The sequence below is a fragment of the Anopheles cruzii genome, chromosome 2 (genome assembly GCF_943734635.1).
Source record: "Anopheles cruzii chromosome 2, idAnoCruzAS_RS32_06, whole genome shotgun sequence".
In the NCBI taxonomy this organism is placed as follows: domain Eukaryota; kingdom Metazoa; phylum Arthropoda; class Insecta; order Diptera; family Culicidae; genus Anopheles; species Anopheles cruzii.
The window spans coordinates 15,170,719-15,182,677 of NC_069144.1; positions in this window are offsets into that span (position 1 = coordinate 15,170,719).

Here is an 11,959-nt window from a genome sequence, read left to right on the forward strand (position 1 = left end):
GTGGGTGGACGGGTTGCCGGCCGGTGGGTGGCTAATGTTGTCGCGTAGGACGCCGATTGCCGCGCTGCTGCCGTCGCTCGGCTCGAGGTATGTTGATTTAGTGGAATAACCAAAAACGCGCCCGGCGTGTGAAGTGAATTAGTGAATCTCGTGTTTATCCTCCCGCACCTCGGGTGTTTTCTAACTCGATTTCTTTTCTTATTCTTCTTTCCACGGGATGCCGAAGATGAAAGAGAACCAGGGCGACAGAGAGGGAGAGAGAGAGAGAGCGTGGCGTACATTAAGGATGAATATTTATTAATAAGAGCTGCGCTTCGGCGAAACCCGACCGCTAAAAGGGTTTGCTGTTCAGGAATTAAATTAGGAAGATGGAAAACCATGCTGCTCAAGGGGGGCCTCCAACGGAACACGTGGTGTCACTTTGGTCGCAAAAAGGTCGCAACACCCCCGGCCCGGTCGAAAAACGGGACATTATCGAGTCCGGACTCCATCGAGAAGCAACATTTTATATTTTTAGAAGGAAGCTCTTTAGATTTATAGCTCGGACCGTTGGTCGAGGTGCATGGAACGGCATCTCGGGGAAATTTCCGCCTTGCCACCCGAACCGCACCCCGCTTCGTGCCACAGCATCATCGCCAAATTCCAATTCTTTTACTCCCGACAAAACCCGACGCATACTAACGGTTAACTGCCGCTACCCGCCACACGGTGGGCTGCGTTTCGGGTCGAATCATCCTGCAAAGTGCAGCCGCAGCCACGTTTATTGCTTGCAGTTTTACGGGCCCCCTTCTTTGATTGAGATTGAATTGACCGTTATTGACCCACCGTGGCGCACGCACGGCACTCCACGGATCCATTCTTTCGATAATTTCCCCACACACACACACTGACGGCCTCGCTGTACAATTAATCGAGGGCCCGGGCCCTGGACGGTGGCCGGCGAAGAAGCGTGCGTCATGCTGTTCGAATAGCTCCGCGCGGCCTCATCGTGGCCGCATTCATCCAGCCCCCCTCTCCGTAGGGCCAAGAAAACATAATCATGTTACGGGGTCTCCAAAGTCACGATGCAGCAGCCCGGGCCATTCTTCATTGTTCACGGTGCGGACATGGTGCGAGTCGGCTCGTCGGGCTCGTCGATTCCGAAATTGAGAGACTCTTCCCGGCGCCGATCGGGGAGAAACTTTCTAGTTGGGGGCTCGCGGCCCGCGGAAGATGCCTCGCCGCTGCAGAGCCGCGGAGTCCGAACCGAGCGGGGTCAGCGTGGCTGCCCTACATGGGGTGCCGTATGGGGACTTTGCTCACGACCGATGGCCAGGGTTCCATAAAAGGAGCCACCGCAGAAAAAGGCATCCCTCAGGTGGCAACGGCGGCCAAGGCGAAAGGGACGCCTTCCGGTCTCTAATTGAGTTAGGCGAAAATTTAAATAACCCACTTCGTCGGGTCGATTTAGTTGCAGTAGCACCGAGGAGCAACACCTCGCTGGACGCCGGGATTCGATGGACGCCTCTTTAACGATGGAACTGGGTAACTTAAAGGGGAATCTGGGCTTCTTACCGGGCGCACTTCAATCACTTGTTCCGACCGGAATCGACCGGAGGAACGTGCTCAAATATTTGCTCCCGAAATTATGCGGTTCAGTCACGTTCTCAGCTCCCAGGTCCAGCGTGCCCCAGCGGGTCACCAGGGTTTGGTGTCCGGTCCGGTGGTTGAAGAATTTTCAGAAGGTGCCACCCGAGCCGAGGTCCTTCCAGGAGCCCCGGTCCGTGCCGGATCCGTGTTCGATCCACTTTCGGAATTGGATCCAGCCCATATGGCGGGGGCCACTGAAAATCAATCGAAACCTAGAGCTCACTAGCTCGTTACGCACGGCGAAAAACCAGGGTTCGGGCCGCCTCCGGATGAGGGCGCCCCGGGTCCGGGAACTTTCGCGGGAACTCGACGAGTGTGCGCGAAAATGGAGGTTACCGTTTCCGATCCGTTCGTTTGTTGTTGCCCTACTGGTGGTGGTGGTGCCCGGCGAGGTGAGCGGCGAATGTGGGTTTTCTTGGGTTGTGCGCGGAACTCGATGATTACATATCGTCGGCGCCCGGGCCGCGGTGAAAATTAAACCAATTAATCTCGTTTGGTTATTAATTTGCTCTCGCTAATTTAACGCTTTCCCCGCCGCTGTTGTGGGCCGTGGCCCCAGACGTCCGTGTGATTAGTGCTCCGGAGGTGAAAGGTAACCCGGCACCGGGAGCTCTGCTCTGGAACCTAAACTTTTCCACCCCGAAACGGCCGGAAAGCTGGACACGAAAATAAAACGGTCGAAAATCGAAAACGGTCCGTGTCTGTCCGTGTCCGGCCCACTTACTTTCGATCGAGTTCGTCAGTTCGTCTCACTATTGCCCCTCGAAATGTGGCCCTCTCTGCTTCGCTATTTGGCAGAGCTCGTTACTGTGGAACGGAACAGAACCCGGCGGACACCAAGAAAAAGACCAATTTTGCCAGCGTAACAACGAACATTGTTAGTAGCATGCATATTTGATGCCCCGAACGAACAGACGGGGGGGAGTGCACGGATGATTGACTACGACACAGCTGCTCTGTCGCTGCTCCGACTCCTGCCGCCAGGATCTGGGTGTGTCATTGTCCGCCGGTGTGCATACCGAACGCAGTAACACCTTCCCGGCGACCAGCGTAAGACAAAGAAAGTTCTCAGCCCCGAGAAGGTCCCCGCAGAGAAGGCCCCGTCTGAAGAGATCGTTAGTGCCGAAGACCCCCGGCCCAGTGACACCTACCGGCACACGGGGTCTCGCGCCCAGTAAAGCGCAGCATAAATTATTCATGTGCACCGACGACGACGCCGACGACGACGATGATGATATTGTTCGCTCGTCTTTCGCGTGCGCACGCAAACTATGCGCTCCGTGCGCTTCTTGCGGGTTCGTTTTTTTTTTCTAAGGAACCCACAAACTTCCGTGCAGACGGATTTCACGGCAACTGCTGTAAGAAGCGCCCAACCACCACCACATGGCGTTAACCTTGCACTCAGCGCCTAATTTATGGTTCCAGAAACGCGAATGTGGTCAACGGAAAGTGGCACACCGTGTCGGGATAGTTCACCGAGACAGCATAAAAGCCTCGGTGGGCTTCAGGACGGGTCACCCATCAGCGGCTCTTTCCCATCCAATCTCACCGGCTAACCTAAAACGGTCAAACGGAAAATGATCATTCACCCGAACCGACGACGACGACGACGACGACGGGAAAAAGCGGAAATTCATTCGCGCATTGTATTCGCGCGCAAAACAAACCCCGGGGGAGGGGGAGGGGCTGGGGGGCATGCGGTGGAGGATAATTGTGGTGGCCGCCATGGACAGCGACGATCGGGTGCGACGGAGCAGAAAGTTGGCTATCGGTTGGCTAATATAAGGTTGGCTAAAAAGAAATCGACGTTTTTCACGATAGATGCCTTTAGTGATCGATATCTCGTGAAGTATCGATCGTACAGTTTCAAGTTTAGGCTCGTTTTAAAGCTGATTCCTTACACTTTAAAAAATGCATTCATTGTTTTTTGTTTGTTTCATTCGTTTGTGAGTTACAGGGTGTTAACAATGGAGGTCGACGATGAAAAAATTCGGTATATTTTAAAGTTTTTGTCCGATAAAGGCGAAAATTCATGCTAGGCCGCTGAAATTGTGCATGGTGTTTATGGTCTCGATACTTTAAAAGCTAGTAACGTTTAATTTTGGGTTCGTTGACCCGTTTCGGTTATTTTTTATGTTAAAGATGCATCTCGCACAGGCAGACCTGTCATCGAAAATGTCGATAAAATCGCAGAAATAATCAAAGTAGATCGGCATTTTAGTAATCAGAGCATCGGCCAGGAGCTAAAGATCAATCATCGAACAGCTTAAAGTCATTGGCGCAAAGCTGGATTCACAAAGAAGCTCGATGTTTGGGCCCCACCCTATTTACACCAAAAAACATGATGGCTCGACTTGCCATTTGCGAAGTTTTGGCCAAACGGAACAAAATCGACCCATTTCTTTAAATGATTGATACTGGGAATGAGGTATGGCATACATACGACAATACTGTGTAAAAATAATCGTGGTCTAAGGGTGGTAAAACAGATTAACCGGTGGCCAAACCAGGAATAACGGCTAAGAAGGTTCTACGGGGTATATGGCGGGACTTGAAGGGAATTGTTTATCATGAGCAACTTCCGTGTGGCTTAATACTAAATTCAGATTGCTACCGTCATTTACTGTACCGTTCGAAGCTAGCAATTGACGAGAAACGGCCAGAATCGGTCAACAGAAGAGGTTTTGTGTTCCAACAGGACAACGAAATGTTACGCACGTCTTTGGTGGCTCGCCAGAAAATCCAGGAGTTTGGTTGGAAAGTTTTAATGCATCCACCGTATAGTCCAGACCTTGCACTAAGCGATTGACACCTTTTTCGCGCATTACAAAATTTCCGGAGTGATAAAAAACTGAGATCAAAAAAGGGTTATGAAAATGGATTTCTCGAGTTTTTCGCCAATAACGAATAATCCTTTTACAAGAGAGACATTATAAGACTACCTTTGAAAAGACAACTAATTTTCCAACAAAATGGTGCATATTTGACGCAAATCGGACCATTGGAAACCTGTTAAATATAGTTCTGAACATCACCCAAAAAACGTCGATTTCTTTTTAGCCAACCTAATATCTTCGCAGGAGCGTCCGCTCTATCCGCTCTTAGCTTCGAGTGAAAGAGCCCACCGCGCTTGCGGACCGGTCAGTCACGAGGCGAGGCGGCGTGCCAGGCTCCTGGGATGGACACGGGCCGTGGGGGGGGGAGGGGCCAAGGGGGTGAAACATACATATGTTCAATCATAAAAAGCTGGCGCGAAAGGCGAATGCCTTTTGTTCGCCAACGACGACGACGACGACGACGCATTCCTTGGCTCCGCACGCGAAGATGTTCCCTTCAATTTTCCGCCTTTCGCGCACACGGCGTACGTGTGTGTGTGCAGGGGCGCAGAGAAAGAATTGTAATTGAAAATGAAATAGAAATGGCCACGGCGTGGAAAGCCGCTGCCGCTGCTGCTAGAGGACAGATTTAGATACGCTTTTCGGTGAGGGAGCCCTTTCGCGATGGCTCCCCACGCGGACCGCTGGGCGGCGTGCAGCATTATGGTTTATGGTCGATTCCGTTCCGCACATGACCCCATTTTGGTGCGGACTTCGACGAGCCCGCTCGCCCCGCTCGCCCGGTCGCCGGTAACGGGTCATGTCAGTGATAATTTTCTACCCATCGGACGGAACCGGCTCGGAAGGATGCACACCGACGGTGTCCGGCGGTCCGGCGGCGGTGCATCGTATGCGGTCGACTGCACCCCTTGCACATCAGCTCGTTGCCCGGTTCTGCTTGTGGTGCTATCTAACGTGACCTCCATTAGCCGGCGAAGAAACCGTACAAAGAACCGGCACACCGGTGTGCGACCCCCTTTCGCTGCGGGCCTCTGGCTGAACCGGGGTGAAAACAAATGACTCCCCAAGTACCCCCCAAAACCCGGACCCTGGACGGCACATAACCAGCCTGAGCTAGCCTTTCCGAGCCAGTAAATTGGACAATTTCACACCAAAAACGACGGCGCAGGCCAACCACCGACCGGGTCGCAGCGGCTTGTGGCCCCAGAAAAATGGTATTGATTTGCGGAAAACGACTCCGGGAGTCCGGTCGACCATAGAAAGGGGGTTTCTGGCCGCGAGGTTCTGGGCCCAGAACGATGGCCCCTTCGATTCCGTTCAAGTGACTCGCGTCCCCGAGACGCCCGGCGTTCCATGCGATGAAGCCATTAGGCTTAATTAGTGACGAGTGGCGGGACCGTCGGGACCTGACCTCTTCCCGGCTGACCCCATTCTGCTACGCCCGTCGTCTTCACCGGGTGAAGGAATGTCGAATCACGGCTGCCGTTTCGCAGATTTTATCAAACTAATTTTTGAACATTATTGATGATATGTGTGCGCCGCCACGCTGACTAATGGCCGTTGCATGCTGGCGCCATATTCCGGACTGCAATCAAGGACTGCATGCCTTGTTGTATAGGTCTATAAGATGTGAAGCTAGCTGTTGAATACCCATCGTTGGGGACTTGATCTTAATTTATTTCGAATTAAACTATACGCAAACCTAGACGGCGAACGAACTAGAGACGTCCAAGTCTTATTTTGAGGATTTGTCAAGCCCTGAATGGCTCCTATTAAAACCCATTTCAAGGAATACGTTTAATAAAATTGGTTAGAAATTTCTTTTAATTGGTTCATATTTTAAATCGGTTTCTTTAAAATAAGTAGTCTACATAAAACAATTGTAATCTTATGCATAACTTCCCTACTTATTAACCCACTTATGCTCAACCAGAAACGGGGTCTCAATTCGCACCCAACAGTAGTCGGTGGCCGGAACCGGCGGCAAGAAATGCTTCTGGTGCACGGCATCCTGAGCAGTCCCAATCTACAATTTGTTTTCTGGAGCACAAATTAGCCACCCGACTGGTGGCAACACGAAACCCTCGGCACGTGTGTGTGTGTGGCGGTAGCGTGTAACAAGGCAGGCGCCCTAGACGGAGCTTATTTTATTCCAATTTTCTTTGATTTCCGAGGAAACAGAAAAACACCGGAGAACAGCTGGGAAGCTCTGCTCAGCTCTGCACTCGACATTCCTGGACCTCGGGTGAGCGAGATCTGCATTCAGCATCACGTGCCAGCGGCAAAACTTAAACCTAAACTTGTCCCGGGCAGCCCGGCACAAGTCATGTACCGAATGCATTCAATTAGTGTGCGAAGGTGCCGCACACAATGGAGGATCATTTGCCAAAAAGCGTAGTAATTTCCCTTTCGGAGCACCAGGCAGCAGGACCAGCAGGCACGTTCCAGCAACTTCTGACAACGCCGGAACGCCGTAGCGCAGGACCACCGCAGGAAGTTCAAGATCATATCACACCCAGCCCAGCCCGGGGAGTAATTTTGGCTTCCTGCACATTCGTCGGTGGCCCATAAGTCACTCGTCAAGACCGTGCGGGTGTCTGTGTGGAAATTGTGGAAAGTGCCATCTGCAGCCGGGACACGGACCTCCGTCTCCGTCAAAACCGTCCGCCCAGATCTTGGCACCGTAAATCTGTTGGCAACTTGGCGCACGGGACAGCTTGGTTGTGGATAAAATTGGAACCCAATTCTACGGCCCCTGGGATGGGATGTCGTCGTGGAAAACGTCACCGGAACCGATTTTTCAGCGACCAGCGCGGCGCACGTTCGTTTTTCGGTTTCCTATTAATCCCCGCACGAAACCTACACTCTCGCGCGCGCGGTTACCACACACGACGACGACGGCCACATTCACTCCGGCCGGTGCCGGGGAGTGGGTTGCCCCTTCGACCGTGTGGCTGCGCGGACAAATGAGCGTTCCGCGAGATAAAATTAATGAACATAATCCGTTTAACATAACTGTACGGCGGTCCGGGGGAACGGCTTAAGCTCCGCTGCTTGGCATGGGGCTTGCGGTTTCTGCGGCGGTCGGTCCCGAGCGCGATTACTGGCCAAAATGGATCCACTCGCCACACACACACACACACGGGGATTCGTGGAGGATTTTTCTGTGCCGCTGCACAGACCAACCGTGAAAAGTCCGCGATGCGCGGCGTACAGGTAATGCGTTCATAAATAATAATAATAGCGATAAAGTAACCCCCATCATAATCATAATCATCATCATCATCGGCTAGCGGGCCGGCTGGCCGTACATTAGCGCCCGCTGTGCGCCACGAGAAACCTGCGCGCGCGCGCGGGAGCTTCCTTCGGCAGGTAACGCTTGCTTTACTCTGCTTCACTTACCGTACCGTTTCTCCAAATCTGGTCAGCAAACTAGAGGCTCCTCGTTGGGACCCACGAGCCACTGTAGGCCGAACCTCTGGACTTGTTAGGGACTTGTTGAAACGAACCCAGAAAGCCTTGCCGTGCCGGAATCGTAACGCCGAGGCGAGGTTTAAATGAAATTGATTAAAATCCTGCTTAGGCAATCAAACGTCTCCGGTGCCAGCTGGATGTGTGTGTGTGTGTAAGTGTTCGGACCAGTAAAATGGCCGATAATTTGAGGGCCTCGCGGGAAGGTGAAAGAAAGTTCACCGTAGATAGTAATTGGTTTCGCGCGCGCTCGATTGGCACCCAGCCTGCTTAGGTCAGGCGCTTTGAATGGGGCGCTAAAGGCTCCTATCGTAGTAGCCTTCGGCGAACGATATCTGCGGACGTTTGTAAAATTGTCGCAACTCATTGTCGCACTTCCCGACCGTCCGGCGCTCGGCCAAAGAACACCCAGAACGCCCCTTCGTGTCCAAGTGTCTGTCCGGGTCACCACCAGTTGGTGTGCAGGTGGGTTAGAACGTCCTCCTGAAATGTTTATCAGATCCACTGTCGTTCGGTGGAATGGAGCATGGACACGAAAATCCGGTCCCGGCCACGGCCGGAGGCGATGGATCACTTCCGTCCGCCTTCGAAACCGTGCCAAGGTGATAAGCGCCAAAGACAACGACGACGACACGGAAGTGCAACTGTCTTGGGCCCCGGGGCGGCCCAAGTCACGCAGGACCAGGGCTACCCGGTCCATCCCCCGCCGAGAGAGCAGGAAATAAATAATCACAAGAGCGATGTCACGCCAGTGAGTGTCGTCCTCGCCTGTCGAAAAGTGGAAAATGGTCCAGCCGGGGGCGATAAGCGAATGGAAAAGTTCGAAGCGAACAAAAAAAAACAATGGCCACTAAAAGCGAGTCCCCTGGCAGCACATAAATTCGGTTGATAATTTTCGGATCCGTTTCGGCACACCCTCCGCGGTTCAAAACTCACGATTTCCCATTTCCATTCGCCCGGCGACCACCGGCGAGGCGCAGGTCCTGGGGCCCAGATAATGACACGAAAGTAAGACATTTTAATTTATTTATTCATTATGCTCGGCTCGGTTCGTACCGGACCGGGGGCCGACGACGATAAGACGAAGAACATGCGATTTTTAAGGGACCAAAGATGGATTACAGCACGATCGCTCGATGGCGAGAGGCGTCGGGAGGAGTAATTGAAATAAAGGCTCGCTGGGCGCCGCGACGGCCGGACACCGAAAGTCACTTTTCACGAAGAATGCAGCTAATTGATGGAAGCAAATCTCATCAAATATGCAGCCCTGGCCCCGCCACCGGTCGGGCGACTTTAAAATGAAGCATTTTCACAGCCATGATCAGCCGTGATTGCCGAAGGAACTGACTTTGACACACGCACGTCGACACACGGAGGGCAGATAAAATCAACCTTAAGGGACAGATTCGGAGAAAGCGCGCAACGTCCGTCCGGGGAAATGGGGCCCTAAGCAAACACGGCGGACGGCCTATCGATTCGATGAAAGGATTACCGTCCCCGGAGCATGTGTTCGATGTTTTGTGTCCTTTTATGCTCCGGTGTTAATGGAATTGATTTGTTGTTCCTTTCGGTACCTGGGCGCCCCGGCGACAGGGCGACAGGGCTGTGTCCTTTCGTCCTGGGTGCGAAGATGGTGTCCCGCTTCTTTCCGAATCGACTCGAAGCGTCGGCTTTAAATTATCCTGACAAAGCAGCAGCCGAAATCTAGCGAACCGATAAGGACCCTCTAAGGCACCGAAGGAGTCCCATTGTGCCAAAGGCAAAGAAAAAAAAACGGGCCTTATCCTTTTTCGGTCCCGGTCCTCTGGCTCGTAGTTTTCCGTTCCATTAGTGATTACATTTGGTTCGTCCTTTTTTCTGCCCTTTCGATGTCGGGGAACTTGTTGAGCGAAACTGATAAGAAGGTGCCACGCGGGAGGAAAGCGCACGGGCAGAAGTTCTTGAGCGCCAATTTTCAAACCCTAAACCCTTCGGAACCGTCGGTCGGTCGGTCGCGCAGAACTTGTTAACATTTTCTCGCCAAACAAACGCCAGCGAAGCCCGGATGGCGAAGCGACGGGATCCGGGCGACGTAGGCGATTGAATAAATTTCAATTATAGTGGATTAATCTGTCGTGATTTCGCACCAGCCACTACCAGCGGCGGCCGGCTAGACCGATCGACCAGGAACTAGTGAAACTTTCCGCCGGTAGTTCCGTTCCAACGGCGACGACGACGACGATGAAGTTTATACGGAAGCTGAAGATGCTCCTGAAGAATCTTCGCGAGCGAAACGGTGAAAAGTGGCAAATTAAAAGACTCACGGCCACCGATCGGCCACTAGGTGGACGATCTACCCTGTGTGTGTGTGTGTGTGTGGGCACGATAATACGAAAGTTTATGTGAGGATATATTAAACAACACTTTATCCGTTCGGCCCTGTCCGCCGTTGCATCGGATAATCGCTTCGTCCGGCGACACACACTTTTACCGGGCAATCATCCAGCGCAGCGCTTGCATGCTGCTTGCGCCGTGGACACACACACACACACAGAAACACAGAAAATCGCAACGGGATCATGAAAGGACATAAAGTTTGCGGAAAGGATATAAAAATAAATTAAAAAGAGATTTTCTCCAAAAACTTTATCCGAACCCGGTCGGGGCCGGAGCCAGCCAGCCAACCGAGCCGAGGCGCAGGGAACCCTCGCCCAGCTCCCCTCCGCCTCTGCGCTTCTGTTCAATTTAATTTTATCGTTAAACTCACTCGAGAACATCCGGGGGAGCCCGCTCCCGGCCGTTGTTACCCGGGGTTTACGTCGGATCCCGATCGGATCCCGGGGATGGAGCCCATTTTAATGGGCGTCCAACGAGAGAGAGATTGGTCGTTCGCGAGATCCCGATAGGACCCGGTCAGGCGGCCGATGGGAATCTTTAAATTGTTTTATATACCGACATCGCCGATTCCGGGCAGCGGGAATCGGTCAGCAAAAAACATCGCGCCCCGCCAAAAAAAAGGACAACCTACAAATGTGAAGTGAAAGTGGGGTCCTCGCGGACCACACTTTCCGCGCGCCGGTCGGTCGGTCGGGCGCGCAAATGATAAGACTAATGGGACGCAATGAAAATTAATCCATTTGCCGAAAGGAAAGCTCCATTGTCAGTTCGTTTGCCGTCGCCGTTTAATGGTATGCACTACGAGTGTTGCAACTTTTTTCCCGATGCCGCCCGAACTCAGGGGAAAAAACAAGAACATCCCCCCCCCGCCGAATGGCCATTCGGTGAAGAGGCCGGACACGGACGGCAGTCTCAGCCTCTTGGACCATAAATCTTTTTAATACTGACGCTGATAAGGAGCTTCCGGCTCCGGCCGGTCCGGGTTCATCAATGGCGCATTCGTCCTGGCAGTACGGAAAAACAATCCTGAAAGTGAATCTCTCCACTGCCGCGCGCGCTGATTTATTGATTGGCCGACCGATTTATCGACCGGATTTTGGGGGGCCGGTACGTTCACCCAATGTCCTGGCTCGGACTCGGCGGACGCGGCGAAAGGTACTTTCGACGATTACCGATGGTCGATTAGCAGCGCTCCGGGTCGATGCGGACGTTACAATGCTCACTCAGTCAGTCAAGGATTCAGGCAATTTTCGGGCCAACAAACTCACGGACGGAACCCGGTTTGTTGGTGTCCCAGGTCGACCCGCCTGGCACCGTTTGCGGTGCGCCTCCGTCGATCATCGGTGGCTGAACGGAATTTATCATAAAATTAAACCTTCCACAGAAGGGCCTGTGGCTGGTTGGCCAGCAGCTGAAGAAGCTTTGTCTAAGGCTAACGAGCGGCCCGACAGAGATTGTGTCCTTCCGGGCTTCTCGGGCACTTTACGCTTCGTTTACCTCGCCACAACGTGGGGTAGGAGTCCCGTGAAAGAAGAGACCCGGCCTGACCTGACCTGCACACAGGGCCGGTCGCCTACCCCTACCCCGGTTGCACCGATGCCTCCTGGTGCAGTGATGGATTTGACTTATAGTCTCGGTTGCCGTTG